Raw genomic sequence first — 23,802 nt, forward strand, 5'->3', positions numbered from 1 at the left:
CTTAGGCTTTTGCATGAGGTTGGGCTCGATGGCTTCTGAGGCCCCTTCCAGCTCTAAATCTAGGGTCCTGTAAAGTACTACGAACAGGGGATCATAGTGGGATGGCTTCAGGAAATGGAAGAAGAGAGACTGTTGGTGTTTGAGTGATGGAGTTGATATGGGTGTCAATAAAGGTCTTGCTCAAGAATCATATCTTAAGATTAATCTTGCCACTACCATTATTATGCTTTTAAATCCTTTTTTGAAGGTAAAGCTAGGTGGCACAGTAGATGGAGCACCAGGGTTCAAATGTGACCTTTTATAACCTAGCCCTCTTACTACATGTCTAGTCTTCTTATAACCTTACTGTCCTTCATTCATTCTCCAATATGCTAACACTGGACTTCTGGCTATAGTTTGAACAAGAGACTAATTTTCTCTACACCATGCTTTTGCTTTCTTTTTTTAAACCTTTATCTTCTATCTTAGAACCGATACTGCATATAGGTTCCAAGGCAGAAGAGTGGTAAGGGCTAGGCAATAGGGGTTAGGTGACTTGCCCAGAGCTACAGAACTAGGAGTTGTCTGAGGTCAAATTTGAACCCAGGACCTCCTGTCTCTAGGTTGGGCTCTAAATCTACTGAGCCACCTAGCTGCCCCAACTGTACTTTTTCAATGGCCATCACTCATACCCAGAATGTTTGGGTTTTTTTGTTTCCCTCAATGTCAAATTAAAGTTCTTCTTTTTTGCAAAAGAATTATTCCTGTGAACATTTAACCTCAATACTTTCCTTCTAGGATTATTTCTGATGTATAGTGTTTATCTCTTGTTTGTAGATCTTTGTTTGCATGTTACGTCCACCATCATGCTGTGAGGTCCTTGAGAACAGAGATCATCCTTTGCCTTTCTTTGTATCTCCATTCTTTACACACTCCCTAGTACATAGTAGACACTTATAAATGTTTTTTGAAGGGAAAGCTGGGTGGCACCAGGAGCACCAGACCTTGAATTTAATTGGGAGAACCTGAGTTCAAATGTGACCTCAGATACTTCCCTAGCGTGGAGACCTTGGGTAAGTCACTTAACCCCCAAAGTCTAGTCCCTGCCCTTCTGTCTTAGAGTAATTACTGGACCAGAAAGTAAGGGTTTTAAAAAATGCGTTGACTTATTGTTCATATGCTGAGTGACTCCAATGAAGTCATTTTCTTCCTTTGAACTCATTTTTCTTTGAAATGAAAAAGTTGAACAAAATGCTATTTAAAGGCTCTTTCCTTTCATTTTAACTTTAATTCTAACTTTAATTCAATTGAATTCAAAATTCACTTCACTTCACTCTAGCATTTATTTACCAAGTGAGTCCTGTATGTCAAGTACCACGTTAGACAGTAAAGATAAACAAACAAGCATGTAGCAGCTGTGCCCTCAGGAAGTTTATACTCTGGGGGTGCAGGGAGAAAGGGACATTTGTACATTGGAGTAAATAAAAAAATGACTTTTTGTGCCTAAAAGAGTGTCAGCAATTGGTGCAATCAGGGAAGGCTTCATAGAGGAGGTGTCCCTTGGGAGGAGCTATAGGAATGTCAAGAAGTGGAGGTGAAGAAAGAGAACATTCCTGCCTTAGAGATGACCCACAAAAGGGCACGAAGAAAGGATAGGAAAAGTCACATCTGTTCAGTAATTAGCAAATAGGTCATCCTAGGTGGAAAACAGAAACATACAGGAATTAGTGCATTATCAGCATGGAAAGATAGGTTGGCACCAGACTGTGAAGGATTTTCTGGGTCCCTTCTGTGTTCTAAGGTCCTATCCAATAGACAAGATATTATCTAAGTCCCTTCCATCTCTGAAGGTCTATACTCCAAGGCTCCTTTTGGGACTGACACTCTGTAAGCCTAAGATTCTCTGACTGCCAGTGGACCAAAGTGGCACTGACCTTGGGCCCCTGCTAGGAAGCCTCCCTTGGCCCCCTCCTTTGTCCTACCTGTTCATATTCCTAGCGTAGTTATACCCACTGGACCTCCCTCTGGTCACTGTAAATCCTAGCTAACATCTATACCCTAGATGACACAATTACCTTCTGAAGCGAAACGTATTCCCCTGGAACCTGGGGACTTTATTAGCCGGTGATAATATATTAAAAAGACGATGTGAATCACCCAGAGCAAAATTCTAATTTGAAGAAATATAACGGAGACAAATACTTTGTTCCAAACTGTTTACTAAATTAAGTCTTTCCTAGACATTTTAGCCTTCACTTTTTTTAATACTGGCAATAAAGTAGCTGCATAATTAGTAATAAAACTGACACCTCTGGTACTGATTTTTTACTTAGAAGTAAAAGGAGAACATATATATGTATATATATTTTTTTCTAACACCTCTGGTTTTTTGACTGCAGATCTATAAATTATTTCCCATCTTCCATGGTGTAAGGCAGTGTGGTACAATGAAGACAGCACTGGATTGGGAGTCAAAGGTTGGAGTCCTGACTGACATTTATTTACTATCTGTGTGAGCTTGGGCAAGTCACTTCACCTGTCTGGATCCCAGATTCCTCATCTGTAAACTGGGGAAATTAGATGAAATGAACCTTAAATTTCCTCTGAGCTTTAGTGTTTTATGTTCTAAGACCCCTCTCAGCTCTCACATTCTGTGTTCTAAGACCTCTCCCAATCTGGACATTCTCTTTTCTAAGCTTTCTTCCAGCTCAGACATTCTCTGTTCTAAGGATCCTCTCAGCTCTGACATTCTCTGCTCTAAGGTTTCTCCCAGCTCTGACATTCTCTGTTCTAAGGTCTCTCCCAGCTCTGACATTCTCTGTTCTAAGCTCTCTCCAGCTCTGACATTCTCTGTTCTAAGGTCTCTCCCAGCTCTGACATTCTCTGTTCTAGGGTCTCTCCCAGCTCTGACATTCTCTGTTCTAAGGTCTCTCCCAGCTCTGACATTCTCTGTTCTAAGGTCTCTCCCAGCTCTGACATTCTCTGTTCTAAGGTCTCTCCCAGCTCTGACAGTCTCTGTTCTAAGCTCTCTCCCAGCTTTGACATTCCCTGTTCTAAGCTCTCTCCCAGCTCTGACATTCTCTGTTCTAAGGTCTCTCCCAGCTCTGACATTCTCTGTTCTAAGGTCTCTCCCAGCTCTGACATTCTCTGTTCTAGGGTCTCTCCCAGCTCTGACATTCTCTGTTCTAAGGTCTCTCCCAGCTCTGACATTCTCTGTTCTAAGGTCTCTCCCAGCTCTGACATTCTCTGTTCTAAGCTCTCTCCCAGCTCTGACATTCTCTGTTCTAAGGTCTCTCCCAGCTCTGACATTCTCTGTTCTAAAACACAGGTGGCAAACTCAAATAGAAATGAATTCCTGCAGGCCACATATTGATTTAGAAAAATACAAGTTAACATTCTCTATGTTGTATTGTATTTTTATTTATTGTGTTAAACATTTCCAAATTCTACTTTAATTTGGTTCCTCTGCTTCCTTTGGTGGAAGTTCAGTTCTGTTCCCTCCTTCCTTCCCTGCCTTTGTGTATCAGGTATCAGAGGTCAGCCAGTAACTGGGTAATGTAGTTATGTCCCCTGGGGGGAGATCTGACCTTGAGCAGGACAGGAGGAACCATGGGCACTGGAGTGGCATCCCTGTAGCTCCCAAGAGCTCACTTTGCCTAGAGCAAAGACTAGAAAAGGAGGTTCTTATGCCACAGGATTAATGTCTTTACCCACAATTCTTTGTAAGACAGTCCTCTTGAGACCCAATCAAGGAGATTGGGGAGGGGACAATGGGCACTGATTAGGAGTCTCTGACCACAGCTTAAAATAGGGAAACAAGGGAGCCCTAATTAGTTATTAAAGGCTCTTGGCAAGGCCCTGTTATGCACTGCTTGTTGCTGAGGCATCTGGGCTCACAGGAAAAGGAAGATGGGAAGTGAGAAGGACTTGAAGAGGAAGAGAAGGATGGCATAAAGAGCAGGGAGAGGAAAGCCAGGAGGGAGAGAGAATCTCTGGGCAAAAAAAGGGGAAGGATTCAAACCACGGAGAGCAGGGATTCTTTGCCTTTTTATTAACAAAGGAAATAAATTCTATCAAAATACAGTTATTGATTTTAAAAAGAGTGCATAGATGTATGGAGAATTTGAGACATGATCTAATTAAATTCTCTCTTTATGGATAAAAGATTTGGGGGACAGAGAAACCAAGTGACTCATCCAAGGTTATAATACGTCTTTTAATCTGCATTGCTTTTAAAAATTTGTATCCCTAGTGCTTAGCACAATATGTAGTGCATAGATTCTACTGTATACCAGGGTTGAAATATTGAATAGTGGCCTTGGAGTCAGGGGAACCTGAGTTCAAATCCTGCCTTGAATACTTACTTAATGGTATGACCTTGGGCTTCAGTTTCCTTATTTGCAAAATGAGGGATGGATTCAATGGCATCTGTGGCTCCTTTTAGTTCTAAATCTATGAACCTATGAAAATTGCAACACCCAGGTGTGTTCTCTCTCTCTCTCTCTCTCTCTCTCTCTCTCTCTCTCTCTCTCTCTCTCTCTCTCTCTCTCTCTCTCTCTCTCTGGTTGCCTCTGTCTTTATCTTCTTCCCCACCAGTTTTTGTCACTCTGTCTCTCTTTGCTTTCTGACCCCACATTAGGTAGTCTGGGGGTTCTCCCTCTCCACCCTCCTCACCATACCCAGAACCTCACCATATTAGTGCCAAACACTGCAGACACCCAATCAACTTAGTCCACTGCAACTCAGAACTCCCACTCTCAAGAAATCCAACAGCCTCAGCCTCCCTGGTGCCAGGGCCCTAGGCATGGGTACCATGCTCAATTTCTAGTGCTATTTCTTCCATCCCACACTGAAAGGAGGGAGGAAAGGAGAGAAGGGGATAAAACAGCTCACATTTCTATAGCATAATGAGACCAATAAGATGCTTTCTTCATACCAAATCTGTACAATAAGTAATATCATTCCCATTTTACAGATGGGACACTGAGACATATAGTGTATAAATGATTTATATAGCAAGAAAAACATTCATTAAGGATTTAATATATGCCAGATATTATGCAAAGGTTTGGGGATATAAATACAAAAAAGCAAAGCAATCTTTGCCCTCAAAGGACTTCTGTTGAAGGGGAGGAAGACCATGCCTAAAGGGGAACTGGAAGAATGAGAGAAAAATATACATTTATGTCTCTCTGTCTATTGGTTATTTGTCTACATTTCTTTCTATCTACTATCTATCTATCTATCTATCTATCTATCTATCTATCTATCTATCTATATCATCTGTCTATCTATCATCTCTCTCTCTCTCTCTCTCTCTCTCTCTCTCTCTCTGTCTGTCTGTCTGTCTAGCCATCCATCTATCTCTATGGTTTTGACCTGGTGGCTAAAATTTACTTTGTAATTGTGTAGCCATTAAACAACTTAGTCAGAACTTGAATCCAGGGCTTTTTGAGTTCAGTATTCTATTGCACCACACTGTCTATCAAAAATGGAAAAAGGGAAAAAGGAAAGAATGAAGAAAGGAAATGTGGAAGAAAAAAGAGGGAAAGAAGAGAGTAGAGGCAGGAGAAGGAAAGAAGAATGAAAGAGAAAGGAGGGAGAGATGGTAGGAAGGGTGAAATTGAAGGAGAAAAGGAAGAATACAAGGAAAGGAGGAAGAATAGGAAAAAAAGAGGAGGTAGAGAAAGAATAATACAAGGAAAGAGAGGTAGGGAAGATGGAAGAAATTAGAGAAAAAAATGAAATGGGAGGGAGGGAAACAGGATAGAAGAAAGGGGAAAAGAAAGAGTGCAAGAAAAGGAAAGAAAAGAAGGAAGGTTGGAATTAAGGAGGGCTAGGAAAGACAAAGAGAGGTAGGAGGAGAAAGGAGGAGAATAATGGCAGAGTGAGGAAGATAGGAAGACCTGAAAATATGAAAAGAGGAAACAAATAAATCTGAGGAAGAATCTCCCTCTGTTCTATCACTTCCTGCCTTTGTGACCTGGGGTAAGTCACTTCCTTTCTTTGGCCCTCATTTCTCATGTTTATAAAATGAAAAGGGTTGGGAAGTCCCTCCTAGACCCAAATTTATAATCCAAAAAAAGGAGAAAATAGAGGAAAAAAGAATGAGAGCAAGTGAAATGAGCTCCATAAGGAATGGGAAAAGGTGGCAAAGACCTTTGAAAAAGCTCGATAGAGAAGGGAGGAATGAGGAGGAACGCAGGTCCAGAAGAGAGAGAAAAAAAAAAGTCTGAGGAAAACTAAGAAGAGGTCAAGGTCTGGAAGATGCTGGAGAGGAAAGAGAGTGAGGCTTGGCAGCAGCAGAGGAAGGAAAAACCAAGATATTCATTAGGTTAAATGCGTCTCTCCCTAATCTTTGGCAAACTAAATGAAATGGATGCCATCGGCAGCAGGAAGATGGGATGATTTTGTTTCGATTCAACTGCACACGGGCAATTAGGTGATTCACTGAGCCAGTCTCCATCTCGTGCTGGAGCCAGGGGTCTGGGGGGATAGGGGTGGGGCACAGTGCCCAGACTGGGTGGTTTGCCTATTTTTAAATTTAGGGATTTGTATTGGTGCCTTTTCCCTGGGAATATTTTCATGAGCTTGGGCACTCAGAGACCCTTGATCCCTTTGTCTGAGAGGCAAGATAGGAGTGAGAAACTGACTGTGTCTTCGCTCCCTAAAACCTTCGGACCACAGGCTGCAGAGCTAGAAAGGGCCCTGAATGACCATCGGGATCAGGGGTTCTTCACCTCGTTTGTGAAGCCTGGGGAATCCTTCTCAGGATCATATGTTTAAGTGCCTAAAGGAGAAAACATAGGATTACAAAGGAAACCAAAGGATGGGGAAAAGGAAGAGGTCATTTTTTCCCATTCAAGTTCATGTATCCTTTGGGAATCCATTCTCCAGATTTGGAAGCCCTGCCGTCGTCCAAACTCCCAGTTTTACGGATGAGGTCAGGGCAGTCCAGAAGATTTCGGAGATTTGCCCAACGTCCTACAAGCAGCATCACTGGCTTTTGGATTTGAAGAGGACTCTGGGAGTACCTGAGCTACTGAGTGGGCTGACAGATGATTGCCTCATCGACCAACGTCTGAGGCAGGGGAAAAGGGAAAAGTATAAGCATTTATTAGGCACCTACGATATGCCAGGCACAGTAGTAGTAAGCACTTTACAAATATCCTCATTCAATTCTCACAACATCCCTGGGAGGTGGGGGCTGTTATTATCCCCATACCATTTTACAGTTAAGGAACCTGAAGCAAACAGAGGTGAAGAGACTTGCCCAGCTAGTAAGAGTCTAAATTGAAATTTGAACTCAGGTCTCCTGGCTGAGCACTCTGTGCAATATGGTGCCACCTAGCTGCTTTAGGCAGGTTTGGACAATGATTGAATATTGCAATAGGGGTCAGGAGACCTGGATTTAAGTCTTATGCTATGTATTTCTGGAAGAAGAGAACATCAATTCAGATCCTCCATCTTTGATCTGCATCCTGCATGACCTTAGGCAAATTCCTCCAGGTTGGTTTGAGGACTCTAAGTTCCCTTCCAGGAGGGGGAATGCTGGAGCCAGCTCTAACCAGAGCAAGAGTTAGTTGTTAAATTTTCAATGTGAGCCTTTATACATTGCAAACCAGCAAAGGTAAAAATAAGGGCTTGATTTACTGTCTTGTTGATGATCTCAACTCAAGGAAGTGATGGAGAAAATGTTAATATTTCATTCAATTTAATAAATATTCATTGAGCACCTCCTATGTGCTAGGCTAAAGTGCTGAGGTTAAAGCAGCAAAAGACAGTACCTGGCCCAAGATGGAAAACTGAAAAAGTCTTTAGAAATCATTTCATCTGGGGCAGTGAGGTGGCAGTGGATAGAATTCTAGGTTTGGAATTGGAAAGACCTGGATTCAAATCTGGCCTCAGATACTTCCTAGCTGTGTGACCCTGGATAAGTCCCTTAACCCTTCCATTGACTAGCTCTTATGGTTTTTCTGTCTTAGAATTTATACTCAGGCAGAAGGGAATGGTTTTATTAGAAAAAGAGAAAAATAATTTAATCCAATCTTTTCATCTTACAGGGGAGAAAATGGAGGCCAAAAGAATTGCTAAGATCACATAGCTAGTATGTGGAAGAGTGGGGACTTGAACCCAGGTCCTATAATCCAAATCCAATCCTTTTCCCCCCCAATATATAAACTGATTCAAAGATAATACACTGAATTAAATTAGCGTCCAAGAATCTTTATGAAATGACCGGAGTCCTGAGCATTGTGTTTCTGGGAAAAAAGGGAATATAGTTTAGATAAGACATGGTCTCTACAGTTGTGGATTGAACAGCCTAGTTAGAGGATAAGTAATCAATAAGATGCCAATAAACTAAGTTAAAAATGTCCTGACGGAGGGGGGCAGCTGGGTGGCTTAGTAGATTGAGAACCATACCTAGAAACAAGAGGCCCTGGGTTCAAATATGGTCTCAGACACTTCCCAGCTGGGTGACCCTGGGTAAGTCACTTAATCCCCATTGCCTAGCCCTTACCACTCTTCTGCCTTGGAACCAACCCATAGTATTGATTCTAAAATGGAAGATAAGGGATTAAAAAATGCCACGAGCCTCTCATTTCTCTGGTGGTATAAACAAATGACTCAAATAGTCTAAAGAAGGTTCGGTGGCTTGGTGGGAAGAATAATGGACTTGGACTTAAAGGAATCTGAATTTTATTCTTATCTCAGATACTTATTAGCCATGTGATCATGAGCAAATCACTTCACAGCCTCAGTTTCTTCATCAGGACAAGGGAAATAATTGTAGAACCTACCTCATAAGGTTATTGTGAAGATTGCATAAGATATTATTCATAAAATGCTTGGCAAAAATTTTTTAAACCCTTACTTTCTGTCTTAGTAACAACTCTAAGGCAGAAGGGCAAGGCTTAGGCAAATACAGTCCAGTGACTTGCCCAAGGTCACACAGTTAGGAAGTGGCTGAGGCCATATTTGAATCCAGGTCCGCCTGACTCCAGGGCTCACTGTTTTATCCATTTGCCAACTAGCTACACCATGCTTGGCAAATCTTAAAGTGCCCACTATTCTTATTCAAAATTATGATAGGGCAAATAAGTTTTGGAAACAGTGGGCTGAGGAGAAAGGACCAGGGGGAATCAAGAAAACATTTTATTTATTCAACTGTACCTATATTTAGGACCCTGTGCTTGGAGGATGCAAAGGGGAAATAGATACCATCCTTTCCTGATTCTTCAAGTTGTCGGTGCTTTCTCCTTCAAAACATACCACATTTACTTATGAGACTAACTATTGTAGCTACCTGCTAGAATATAAGCCCCTTTGGGGGAGCAGCAACTGTTTCATTTTTGTCTTTGTACCCCATGAAAGTTGGGGTGACTCAATGGTTGGTGGTCAGCCAGATCTGCTGCCCAGCCGTATGCCAGTCCCGGGACCCCAGGGAAAGTCATTTTTTCTCTTAGTGACCTAGGTTTGGGAGAAGCTCCCATCTGCATTGGCAGAGGAAGGTTGTTCACTGGAAAGCAGTAGAGGTTTAATAAATGCTTGAGAAAGGAATTATTCCTGTTATTGTGGCACTCACAGTTGAATTGAGGGGTATGACACACACACAAATAACAATAATAATGAAGATGTGATGCATGGGTGGTCCCTAAGGAAAGTGCCGACTGAGTGCCAATACTCGGCTGGAGGGCAGTCTGAGCACCAAACCCTTCATCAGAGTGCCAAATGGACCATCTGCACTGACAAAGACAACCCTAAGAAATAGCTTTTGCAATAGTTGGTTCTCTTATTTATGCTACTTTAGGAACTAAACAGAATTGACCAAGAGGCCCTCTGATCAATTGCTCAGCCTTCAGCTGCTACAACTGGAATCGACCAGTGTTGTGGATTTGGCCAAGACTGGGGCCAATCAATTCAATTTTAAAAAAATGTCACGAGCCTCTTGTTTGGCACAGTGTAGACAAAAAATAATTAACTGGCTGATTCTTTCTCTTCTTGCATTGGTTGTCTAGGTCTTAAAGCAGGTCTGATTAATCAGTGACCGTGATTAATTGAAGACATCGTGCAAGGTGTGTGCTTATATGTAAGTTTGTGTAGCTGTGCTTGTCTTGGTCTTTGTGTGAGTGTGGGTGTCTGAATGGATGTGTCAGGGTGGGTTGTATGTACACCACTGCTGTGTTTGGGGCGTTGTGTTTGTGATAGCTTCACCAAATGCTGTTTAATTGACTGTGAGCTTCCCTAGAGAGAAGGAGGAGAGTGGCAGATGCCATTTAAAAACAAGAGAATAGCTTAGACCATGGCGAACCCCTGATGATGTCTATGTGAGTTCTCCTGAATGTGAAGGGATCTAGGACTTCCTGCCTCCCAGAGCCCAGATGGCAGAGCTTGGGTGTGGGAGAGTTGTTATGCTCAGTGGAAAGCCTGGGATAAGAATTCAAAATGAGGCTGTAGGTAGGACCTTGGGTAAGAAGGTAGGATGGTACAATGGAATAAACTCTGGCTCTAGACTCAGGGGACCTTGATTTGAATATGGCTTCTGACTAATTAGTTGTGTGATCTTGGGTAAGCTCACTGGACCTCCCCAAGTCTAAGGATCATTAATTGTAAAAAGAGGGTGCTCGACTTGGTTCTAAATCTTTTGGTTCTAAATCTATGATTCCTCGCCCCCTTTTCTGGACCTCTGCTCATCTGTAAACTGGAGATGATATCCCATGCACTGCTAACCTCACAGGATTGATATAAGAAAAGCACTCTGCAAAGTATAAAAGCTATAGAAATGTAAGCTGATGTCAATAATTCAGAACAAAAGAGAGTTCCAACAGAGCTGGGAACTGTGAAGGATCATCTTTTTCACTCTCTGAAGACAGGGCTTCCTAACCATGTTGATAAGACCGGATTGGACCAGGTATGTTTAACTTGCTTGAGAGAAAAGACAACATTTAAAAACACCTTTGCAGCACTGTGTATGTACAAACGACATTGCAACTATAAACAGTGCTCAAAGCATCTTCCTCAGGACCTGTTAGCCCACTGCTCCCATGTACTGTTCCCACCTGCAAGTAAGAAAGCAGCATTTTTTCAGCAATCCTCTCTCAGGCAAGCATTTCACCCATTTTCTCCCTTAGGAGCCTGACTCTGTGGGACTGGAAGGCAAGTGCTACCATCCATAGGACAAAGGGAAGATTCTTACAAATGGCTCTCCTACTTATGGGAGTGGAACTTCATGCATCAGAAGGATTTCTGTTGGGAGTGTTGAGGGGAAATTGATCATTGGTAAGATACAAGAGTTTGGGGTATCCATGTTTGGAGGAGTGGCTGGACATCCAGTGGCATGGAAGAATAATGGAAGAGTATTATGCCCAAAGAGATGACAAATTAAAAAAAAGAATTCAGAGACTTGGGAAGGCTTTATTAACGGATACAGAGGGAAGTAAACAGATGTGGAAAAACAATTTATATGATAATCACAATAATGTAAAAAAAATTAAGATGTGGGAACTCTATCAGTATGGTGTCCAGTTTTGACTCCAGAGGATTAATGATGAAGCATGACTCTTACCTTTCTGCTAAAAGATGGTGGAGTATGGATTTCAAATGAGGCATGTGGCTTGATTACATGGGTCAAGGGGGATATGACTGGGGATATAGACTGGGTGAACATCCTAGTGAAAACATCAACAACATGGAAATAGGTAATACCTGGGAAGGGTGGGGGAGGGGAGGGAGGGAAAGAATATGACACTTGTCACCAAGGAATAATGTTCTAAATTGACTAAATTAAAAAAAAAAGAAAAAAAGAGGCATATATCTTTCCGCATAATCAATATGTTGATTATTTTGCTTGATTATACTTATTACAAGGGCAACTAGGTGGTGCAGTGGATAGAGTGCCAGGCCTAGTCAGGAAGACTCATCTTTCTGAGTTCAAATCTGGTCTCAGACACTGTGTGTGACCCTGGGCAAATCACCTAACTCTATTTGTCTCAGTTTCCCTATCTGTAAAATGAGCTGGAGAAGGAAATGGCAAACTACTCCAGTATTTTGCCACGAGAACAAGAAATGGGATCATGGAGAGTTGGACACAACTGTAACAATTAAACAACACCAATTATTACAGGAGAAAAGCAGAAATCACTCCTTGTTTCCACTTCCTTTCTTCTTCCTTCTTAATACTTTGCAAAAAAAACCCCATTCTGATCATTCAATAGAAACTGTTCTCTCCAAAATTACCAACAATCTCTTTAGGTCTACATTCAATTTTGTCCTTTCTGACATTTTTGCAACATAGCATTCTGTTGAATCCTTTTTCATAAATTCTCTTTTCTCATCAGGTTTTCATAACATCATCCTCTCCTGGTTCTCTTCCTGTAGTATCTTCCCACTCCTCAATCTCCTTAGATGAATCAGCATCCATGTCTCATAACTGGGTATTTCCAAAGGCTCTACCTTACACTCTTTTCTTTCCCTCAACATTTATATCTTTCTTGGTGACCTCATCAGCTCCAATGGGTTTAATGATCATTTCTATGCAGATGAGTCCCAGATCTATATGTTCAATTCTATTCAATTTTGTAAGCTTCTGGTTCACGTTGCCAACTGCCAGTGAGATATTTCAATTTGGATGTCTCATAGACATCTCAAACTCAATAGTTACAAAACAGGGGGACAGCTGAGTGGCTCAGTGGATTGAGAGTCAGACCCAGAGATGGGAGGTCCCAGGTTCAAATCTGGCCTCAGACACTTCCCAGCTGTGTGACCCTGGGCAAGTCACTTGACCCCCATTGCCTAGCCCTTACCACTCTTCTGCCTTGGAGCCAATACACAGTATTGATTCCAAAGACAGAAGGTAAGGATTTAAAAAATAGTTACAAAACAGAATATATTATCTGCCCCTCAACCTCCCTCCAAGTCCATCCTTCTTCTGAATTTACTGACCTATGTTATGGATACTACCAATCTTCTAGGGTCCAAGTTTGACAGCCCTTCAGTGTTATCCTCAACTATTTACTCCCTCTCCTGACTCTGGTTCATCTGCCACATAGCTGACAATGTTTTTGTTTTCTTCTACACGGTTCCAATTACATCATTCCCCTGTTCAATAAAATTCAATGGCTCCTTAATGCTCCTAGGATAAAATACAAACTCTCTTTTTGGCCTTTAATAACCTTTACAACCTGGCCCCTTCCCAGCTTTCTAATTTTATATATATATACACACATATAAAATCCTTTCCTTCTCACATTATACAGTCTATCCAAGTTGGCTATCTTGCTTTTCTTCACACATGACATTCCATTTTCCATTTCTGGCCCTTTTGACTGGCCATTTCCTATGCTTGGGAGGTTCTTCCTCCTTATCTCCACCTTTTAATTTTTGTGGCATGCTTCCAGATTTAGTTTAAATGTTCCCTTTGGCATAAAGCCTTTCCTAATCATCTTGGCTACTGGTTTCCCTTCTTCTCTAAACTAACAGTGACTGTGGGCCTGAAGCCCAAGGAAGACTCAATTTCCTGAATTCAAATCTGGTCTCGGCCCCTTACTAGATGAGTAACACTAGGCAAATCACTTAACTCTGTTTGTCTCAGTTTCCTTCTCTGTAAATATGAGCTGTTGAAGGAAATCACCAATCACTCCAGTGTCTTTGGCAAGAAAACCCCAAATGGAGTCACAAAGAGTCAGACACAATTGAAACTACTGAATAAGAAGCCAATTCTGAAGATTCAGAATTCTATGTATACAAATTGATTGCAGAGATTGTTTCATTTTGGTATTTGTTTTCTCCAGAGCTTAGCAGAGGGTCTGGCATATTCATAAATAATTGTTGATAAATTGATTCTATTGGGTAGAAGGAATCATTCGTAATCAACAGTGATAGAAGCAGCTAGATGGAGCAGTGGACAGAGTACTGGGCTTGGGGGTTGGGAAGACAAATTCAAATCTTTCCTCATACACTTACTAGCTATGCTAATCACTTCACCTCTGCCTGCCTCAATTTCCTAAAATGTAAAATGGAGATAATAATAGTATATACCTTCCCATGGTTGTTAGGATCAATGAGATCATATCTGTAAAGCATTTGACTCAGAGCCTGATACATAGTAAAGAACTGATAAATGATCCTTCCCTTCCCTTTTTGGGGGAAATGCACCAATAAAATAATTAAAAAGAAAAAGATAGGAGAGAGGAGTTGTCTGCTAGAGTGGGGCTGACTTTCAGGAGACAGACTTGGGCTGGGTGTATAGATTTGGGAGTCATTGGTGTAGAGATGAGAGTTAAACCCATGGAACCTGATGAGGTCACCATGAAAGAAGGTAGGAAAAAAATTTTTTAAACCCTTACCTTCTGTCTTGGAGTCAATATTGTGTATTGGCTGCAAGGCAGAAGAGTGGTAAGGGCTAGGCAATGGGGGTCAAGTGACTTGCCCAGGGTCACACAGCTGGGAAGTGTCTGAGGCCACATTTGAACCTAGGACCTCCCGTCTCTAGGCCTGATTCTCAATCCACTGAGCCACCCAGCTGCCCCCAGGGAAAAAAATGTAAGAATGTACAGAGAGAGAGAGAAGAAAAGAAGGCCCAGGAGAGAACCCCTGGGGTATACTCATATATAGGACATAGAAAATGGATAAAGAATTAGATAAAGGAGACAGAGAAGTAGCAGCCAGTCAGGCAGGAGGAGAATCAAAAGAGAACAATGTCAAAAAAATGGAAAGAAATAAGTATCTAGAAGGAAGGAATGATAAACAGTGTCAGATGTTGAAGAGAGATTTAGAAAAAAAGAATGGAGACAGAGAAGGGCATCGGATTTGGCAACTGGTTCTCTAGAGGGAAAAAGGAAAATTTAGGTGATGGAAGATCAAAAGATCAATAAAATTTATATGGAAAAACAAAGAGATAGAAAGAGCAGTATGAAATGAAGGTTCAAAGTCCTTCACAATCCTGGTAGGCTTTCTTTGGACACTCCACAGCTTATTAATGTCTTTCTCTAAAAAGTACCCAGGACTAAATCAAGGCAGAGTCTAGCTAGACTACCATCTCATCAGTCCCAGGCTCATTGCCCTCTCTCTGTCTCTGTCTTTGTCTCTCTCCACGTTCTTTCTTGGAATCATTACTAAGTATTGGTTCCAAGGCAGAAGAGCAGTAAGGGCTAGGCATTTGGGGTTAAGTGACTTGTCTAGGGTCACAGAGCTAGGAAGTGCCTGAGGCCATATTTGAACCCAGGCCCTCTCATCTCTAAGCCAGACTCTCAAACCATTTAGTTACCTACCTGCTCCCTTGGGTACTTTCTTAATGCAGCCTAGGATTGTCCCAGATTTCTTGGCTGCCATCACTCTGTTAATATATATTGAACTTGTGGTTCATTACAAACTCTAGATCTTTTTCATGTGAATTGCATCTAACCATGACTTTCCCATTTTATATACATGTAAACACAGTTATCTGTGTTGTTGCCATCCCTTACTAGACTGTATGCTCCATGAGGGCAGGCAAAATGCCTTAGTATAATCTGGTATCTCTATCAGTCTTACCATGATGTTATAAATGTTCTTTGTACTGTTTATTTTTATTTTTTTTAAATCTATCAGATCCAATCTGGCTCTGCCTGATTGTAATGTAGCAGATGAATCTGCTCTCTGCTTCTTGTCCCTAGAGAAAGCTGCTTTGGGGTTGAGGGGGATTAAACCTTCACAACATACCCAGTCTCTCCCCTGATTCATGAGAATCCAGGAGGCTTGGTTGTATATATGAATGCTTCATCTAACATCTGGCCCTTGCTCCCCAACAGCCCAGCTGTTCCTAAAAACATATGGCTGAGGGTGATGATGGGTGTTTGTAGGATATAAAAATCAGTATTTCACTGAACACTGAGTCACGCCTCCCCAACCCACATTAGTTTCACGTTCTGTCCACTAGAAGCTGTTGTCAAATATCAAATGACCTGGGGAGGGAAAGGTGGCCTCGCACTTGCAAATTGAGCCCAATGGCTTATTAAAAACATAAAAAGCCTGTCAGAGGAGATCAGGCTGATTCTGTCAAGGACACAAAAATACAGTGAACTTTGACCCAATACAATATGATACAATGGAAAGGACCCTGGATTCGAAATCTGAAGAGATACGTCCCAAGTGTAACAGTTTCTTGTCATTTGTGTGACATTGGGCAAGTCTTTTGATCTTTCTGAATATCAGCTTCCTTAGCTGTAAAGTGAGGGGGTAGGTTCGGTAATCCTTGGGGTCCTTTCCAGTCTAGAGCCTACAATTTCTCAATCAATATTTGTTGTTTTGGGGGAAGAAGTAACTGAAGTGCTGTAGTTACAGGGCTGGGGGCAGGCAGGTTGTACAGATGGAGGGGAGATGATGCAGAAAAGAAGGTATAGGGTGAAGAATTAGAGAATCAGATCTTTGAATTAGAGTGCAAAGACTTGAGTTCAAGACAGCTTTGTTCCATTCTACCTCTGTGACCCTGGGCAAATCACTTCTCCTCTGAGCCTGTTCCGTCTCCATAAAACAAGACTCTTCACCTCTGCTCTGCTCACCTCAGCACTCCTGGCAGGATGAAATTACATATGAAAATGCTTTATTAAACAAAAAGTTCCCCAAATCATGGGGTCAAAGAAACTCAGAGCTGGAACAGACCTGTTAAGCTATGAACCTAAAAGGCTAGGGGTCAAGGAGAGGCTGATGAGGAGAAGCTTTCCTCAAGAGCCACCTCCCTGCAAACTCATTTATATGACAGGAATAATAACAGCCCTGAGAAGTAGGAAGGGCAGGGATTAGGGTGTTGAAGGGATCCATGGGCTAATATATGGAAGGGTGCTTTGTAAAGTCTAGAGCATTGTGCTAAAGTAGGGTATTATTAAGGCATCATTATTATTCAACCCAGCAGACTGAAAGAAGTAAACAAAGCAGGGTGGGCTGGGGGGGAGTAGCAGCTAGTCCACCCCCTGTGTGATTACCATTCTACCTCTTCTCAGAAAGGAGGTTTCTCTGCCTCAGAAGTGAATCACAGGATTGAATGGAAGAGCCATTCATTCCTGATAGAAAGAGTGCTGGGACTCAAGTCAGGGAACTTCAGTTTGAGGGCTGGATTTATTTATTATTTGTTCGTCATGTGATTTCAGTCAAATCATTTAATCATCTGTTGGTCTCAGTTTCTTCCTCTTGTTGAATGGGGATAATAATGCCCTACCTCACAGAGTGATTGTGAGGAAAGCACTTTATAAGCCATAGAGCTATTGAAATGGAAGTTATTAGTATCAGTAGTAGGTATTTACTATGGAGAGAGTTGACTAGAGTACGGAAGGTCTTTCTGGCTCAAGGCCCCACTGTCTATCCACTATACTATCAGTTGTCTCAAGGATGGATATCAGGAGGTCCGTGAATTTGGATAGTGAAAAATTACATTTTAATTTCATTATATTTGGTTTCCTTTGCAACCTTATGTATTTTATTTTACACAGCATTGTACTGAGAAGGGCTTCACAAGACTATCAAAGGGGACTATGACATAAAAAAGATTAAAAATAATTGTTTGAGGACAGCTCTATGGATAGGTATTTACAGAGGTTCAAGTCTTACTCATGACTTCTGGCCTGTAGTGGGAGGTAGGGGTGGAGAAAGACTAATTTTTGTGTTGTAAACTACCTATAAGGAGGCAGATTTCAGTTCAGTCTAAAGAAAAACCTCCTAAATATTAAGAATTGTCCAATAAAGTATTAAACCACTTTGTTAGAAAGTTTCCAACACTTTGGTTCTTCAATCAGGGAAGAGATGGCGCACCATGGTATGACATATTAATGTAATAGAATATTGTTGGAGAGGGAGTTCCTACTTTAGGCAAGAGGTGTAGGACCAACTGTTTAGGCTAGTCATGTCTTTAGGTACTTTTGATGAGGAAAGTGTCAGTACCATGGCCAGCAGCTATGGTGAAGTAGAAAGTAGATGGATGGTTTGGTACTGGGATAGTGGAGAGTGCCAGGAAGAGTGGAGTTAAGAAGTTCCTACTTTAGGCAAGAGGTATAGAACCAACTGTTTAGGCTAGTCATGTCTTTAGGTACTTTTGATGAGGGAAGTGCCAGTACCATGGCCAGCAGCTATAGTGAAGTAGAAAGTAGATGGATGGTTTGGTACTGGGATAGTGGAGAGTGCCAGGAAGAGTGGAGTTAAGAAGTTCCTACTTTAGGCAAGAGGTGTAGGACCAACTGTTCAGGCTAGTCATGTCTTTAGGTACTTTTGATGAGGAAAGTGTCAGTACCATGGCCAGCAGCTATGGTGAAGTAGAAAGTAGATGGATGGTTTGGTACTGGGATAGTGGAGAATGCCAGGAAGAGTGGAGTTAAGAAGTTCCTACTTTAGGCAAGAGGTATAGAACCAACTGTTTAGGCTAGTCATGTCTTTAGGTACTTTTGATGAGGGAAGTGCCAGTACCATGGCCAGCAGCTATGGTGAAGTAGAAAGTAGATGGATGGTTTGGTACTGGGATAGTGGAGAGTGCCAGGAAGAGTGGAGTTAATAGGGGTCACATGGGTAGATTTGAAGGAGGAGTAACTATTTCTGAGACTAGAAGATACAATTAGTTTGCTTCACATCTGTGCTTTTTGTCAGTTTAGAGAAATTAGAGAACAAGGCTAAGTCGTCAATAAGCACTAATTAATTAGCATTAATTGATTTTTAAGCCTTGCCTTCTCTCTTAGTATAATTCTAAGAGAAAAGAGCAGAAAGAGCAAGGCAATCAGGGTTAAGTGAATTGCCCAGAGTCACACAGCTAGGAAGTATTTGAGGTCAGATTTGAACCCAGGTCCTTCTGACTCCAATCCCTGGCTTCTATTCACACTAGCTACCCCATAAATAAGCACTTACTAAGCCCTTACAATTTGTCAGGCATTGTGCTAAGTGCTGGGAAAACAAAGAAAAATCCAGCCTCTGCCTTTAAGGAACTAACCATCTACAGAAGGAGAAGCTGAGACCCCAGGTGGGGTGTGAAGACAAGTGGGTCCCCAGGGCATAAGAAGGGCAACTATGGAAGAACAGAGAAGTTTCCCTGTGGTGGGATATGTCTTTGTGTTTCTTCTCTGGTGTGCTAGCCCACAAGGAAGCCACTGGACGAGGGTGAATATCTATATGCCCCTTCTCTGAGTATCTAGTATTCCTTAACAGGGCTTGGCAAGGGATCAGTGTCCTGTTAAGGTCTGAGTTGATGATGAGAAGGCCTTTCTTTCCAGGGCAATTTTAGCTGACTTTTTAACACAGCATATTCTAACACTTTATCCTGTTATCTCAAGGACATGTTTTGAGAATCCAGACCTAACACAGCCCAAATCAGGATAATGCTATAGGTCTCAGAATCCTACAATCTTATAAGAATTCCATAATGACAGAACTTGCAACATAGGAACTTCACCCTTTGGGTAGCCATCCCACTTCTCCTATCCAAATTATACTTCTGTTATTTCCTATTCCTTCCTAATCCCTTGCATTGTCCCCAGGCTCCACCTCTGAAGCTTTAAGTTGGGAAAAGCTATCAGAGGTGCTGCTGAATCTGGGAAATTACTGTCTCCTATACATTTGGTCTTCATTCCTGCCTTATTCTCTCCCTACTCTCCCCCAGCAAGAGAGAAAGGAGGCATTGACAGCTGTGGTGCTGGGACTTTCTCTTGTTGAGATGCATTAATTTGTAAATATCTTCATTTATATGTAAATGTGGAATTCCTAGCCTGGCACCAACCCTCCTGCCAACAGCTAATAGGACTTCCGCAGCCTCACTGCTCAGCCTGCTTCCCTTTCTTCTACCGTTTAGGCTGTTAGGGGGGGATTTGTCCCCCTATGATTTGATTTGATTTGAAGAGCTTTTATCTTTCTTCTCCATGCCTCGGGTTTCCTCTGCTCCCATCCTGCTGCCTCTGACTTCCCCATCTCCAGAGAGCCAGCATAAGGTCTGAGAAAGTGAACTGAACTTGGGAGTCAAAAGACCTGGGAAGTGACTAGGATGACAAATGGCCTCAGGATCACTCTATATGAAGATTGCTTAAAAGAATGTGCAGTGTTTAGCCTGGAGAGGAGAAGACTTATGGGACATATGATAGTTATTTTCAAGCATCTAAAGGGTTCAGAACATGGAAGAAAGGGGTCAACTTTGTTCTGCCTCACCCCAGAGAGGAGGACAAGATGCAATGGACAGAAGCCTGTGACCTTGGCAAAGACGTTTAACCTCCAGGAACCTCAATTTCTTCATCTGTAAGATGAGGGGGTGTGACTAGATGGCCTCTGAGGCCCCTTCAAATTCGAGAGCTATAATCTAATGATCCCAAACCGCCCAAAGGCAGGTTGGGCTTGATTCAAGGGAAAACATGTTAATGAGAGCCATTCAGTAGTTGAATTTATACTTTTGGGTGTAGTGGTCCCCACCAGACATCTTCTAGCAGATGTTGGATAGCCAATGGTCAGGGATGCCATAGAGGGATTCTGGTTCTGGTATTCCTAAGGATCCTTCCAGTTCTGCCCTGCCCTAGTACTCAGTATTGGAAAGAATGTCAGACTTTAGGGGGCATGTATTGATTGGATCCAGGCCTTCCCACTCCACTGCTCATCACTGTGTGATCTTGGGTACTCTGCCTCGTTTTATCTTTGGTGAAGACAATACTTCAAAACATCCAAAAGACCCATGATGGCATCCATGCAGCTTCCCCTTTCACCTTCATCAATGCCGACCCGAATCACCTTAGGATAATGGGCTTTGTGAGTCGCTGTGGGTGGCTTTAAAAAACAGGTATTTCTGGATGGCTGATGGTCACCCATGGACCTCGCTGCTTAGTGAGGCTGGGCTGTAGGTATTTCTGGATGGCTGATGGTCACCCATGGACCTCGCTGCTTACTGAGGCTGGGCTGTAGGTATTTCTGGATGGCTGATGGTCACCCATGGACCTCGCTGCTTACTGAGGCTGGGCTGTAGGTATTTCTGGATGGCTGATGGTCACCCATGGACCTCGCTGCTTACTGAGGCTGGGCTGTAGGTATTTCTGGATGGCTGATGGTCACCCATGGACCTCGCTGCTTAGTGAGGCTGGGCTGTAGGTATTTCTGGATGGCTGATGGTCACCCATGGACCTCGCTGCTTACTGAGGCTGGGCTGTAGGTATTTCTGGATGGCTGATGGTCACCCATGGACCTCGCTGCTTACTGAGGCTGGGCTGTAGGTATTTCTGGATGGCTGATGGTCACCCATGGACCTCGCTGCTTACTGAGGCTGGGCTGTAGGTATTTCTGGATGGCTGATGGTCACCCATGGACCTCGCTGCTTACTGAGGCTGGGCTGTAGGTATTTCTGGATGGCTGATGGTCACCCATGGACCTCGCTGCTTAATGAGGCTGGGCTGTAGGAAACTGAGGTCCATCATAAGTTCACCACTGTTCCTACACTCAAATCCTTTCCAGTTTGATAGCATCTACAAGGGACTGAGCTGCGGTGGCCCAAGGCTACTCCCATGCTATGATGAGGGATCAGAGGAGTTGGGAAGGTTGAGGGTTGGAAAGGTGATAGAACGTTATTTATACTAATTGTTTCATTTGATCCTTGCAACAATCCTGGGGTTGTTGTGTAAGAATGGAGTGCTAGGCAGCCCTCACAGGATATCCAAATGCAAACTATTTTCATTAACAGGTAAAAGATCAGGCCATGTTTTGTTAGGCTGGATGCCAGTTTGGTAAAGAAGTCCATCTTCAATTTCCACAGGCCCCAAGGCCCTGGGAGAGGAATGCAATCAAAGGTGACATAATCAGCTAGTGTCATGGAATAAACACTGGGTTTGAAAGTCAGGTCTGATCCGTTTTCTGGTGGTGGTAGGGTGACAAGGAGTGTAAGACCAAGGTTTAAATCTCACCTCTAACACTGGCTGTAGGATCATGAACAAAGCATGTAATCTCTCTAAGACTCAGTTTCCTCATCTGTAAAATGAGGTTGGATTTGATGACCTCTAAGGTTCCTTCTTCCTCTAAGAATGAACAAGTCTGTAATAAAGTTCCTTTAAGGTAGAGATTCTTTCCTTGCTTGTGTGTGTGTATGTGTTTATATGTATGATAGCTGCCCCTGGCAGTCTAGTGAAGCCTATGGACTCCTTTTCAGGATATATTTTTAAATAATTGAAGGAAATGAAAAATCAATTAGAGTTTAAGGAAAATAACAGGTATTTTTTCCCATTCAAGTTCATGGAGTCCCTGAAATCTACTCATGGTCTCAGGTTAGGAGCTCTTGTCTTAGAAGGTCACAGTTTCTTCATTTGTAAATGAAAGAAGTTGGATTAGTCTTTATGGTCCCTTCCAAAGCTCTAAGGTTCTAAGGTTCTTTTCATTCATGCATCCAAAAAATATTAATTTCCTGCTTACTCTGTTCTAGGCACAGATAGGAAAGCACAAAGGAAATAGTCCCTATCCTCAAGAAGCTTCCATTCTCTAGCACTAAAACAACAGAAAAACAGATAAGTAGATGCAAAATATTGGAATAAAGACCTACAGTAGGAGATATCATGTTAACTCAGTCTTAAAGGCAGCTAGAGATTTAACAAGATACAGGTGAAGAGGGAGCATATCCCAGGCAGAAGAGACATTCTGAGCAAAATCAGAACAATGAGAGATGGAACTATGGATATGAAGGCAGTTCAGTGTAGAGTGTTAGACCCGGAGTCAGGAAGATCTGAGTTCAAATCTAGCCTCAAGATACTATCTAAGTGACTCTGGGCAAGTCACTTCAGCTTGTTTGATTTAGTTTCTCATCTGTCAAATGAGCTGAAGAAGGAAATGGCAAACCAATCCAGTATCTTTTCCAAGAAAACCCCAAATGGCGTCACAAATAGTCAGACACATGTAAATGACTTAACAACATGGTAAATTTGAAGAAGAGCAAAGGGGTTAGTTTGGTTGGAACATGGAGTACTTCAGGGAGATTAATGTGCAAAAAAGCCTATGAAGGTAGGCTGGGTCCTACTGCAAAGGGCTTTAAATGTCAAAAAAAGAGTAATGTGTATTTCATACCAGAGGAAACTGGGAACCATTAAAGCTTTTTGATCAGGGGAGCAACATAGTAGATTTGTATTCTAGGAATTAATAATGGTAGCTATATGGAAAACAGATCAGAGAGGGGCAGCTAGGTGCCTCGGGGCTGGAGTCAGGAGGTCCTGGGTTCAAATCTGACCTCTGATATTTGCTAGCTGTGTGACCCTGGGCTAATCTAAGAGCTAGTTGCCTGGCTCTTACCTTACTTCTGCATCACAACCAATACTTAATATCTATTGTAAGACAGATGGTAAGGGTTTAAAGAAAGAAAATGGATTGGAAAAAAGAGAGACAAGGTAAGGAGACCTATTAGAAGATGATTTCAGTAATCCTGGCAAGGGGAGATGAGAACTTGAACTAATGACAGCCATGTGAATGGAGAAAATTAGAGTTAGATTTAGTCATCAAATAAAGGCATATGGGTTAGGGTTAGGTAGTTGGGCAATACTATGGAAGTAGAATCAGTGACAATTGTTCTGTGATTGCATATTGGAGTAGAAGGAGAGAGGAGAGTCAAAGATAAATCTATTGTTGTGAACTTGAATGACCAGAAGGATGGTAGTGCTGTCAACATATAAAGGGGGCAGTCTGTGTTAAAGGTTCTTCTGGCTCTACAGTTTGGTGTTCTGATACCTCTTCTAACTCTGAAAGACCATATTCTAAGGTTTCTTCCAGCTTGGACGTTTTGTGTTCTAATGTTTTTCCCAGCTCTGAAATTCCATGTTTTAAGGTCTCTCCTAGCCCTGGCCATTCCATATTCTAAAGGCCTTCCTAGCT

At 42.2% G+C, this 23,802-nt stretch overlaps 1 protein-coding gene across 1 annotated transcript in view; it reads right to left on the bottom strand.

The window, feature by feature from the left end:
* Window positions 1–23,802, bottom strand: part of IGSF21 (immunoglobin superfamily member 21) — a 447,442-nt gene that overhangs the window by 144,443 nt on the left and 279,197 nt on the right. The gene's annotated exons all lie outside the window — the stretch shown is intronic.

Source organism: Monodelphis domestica, chromosome 4 (genome assembly GCF_027887165.1).
Source record: "Monodelphis domestica isolate mMonDom1 chromosome 4, mMonDom1.pri, whole genome shotgun sequence".
Taxonomy (NCBI): domain Eukaryota; kingdom Metazoa; phylum Chordata; class Mammalia; order Didelphimorphia; family Didelphidae; genus Monodelphis; species Monodelphis domestica.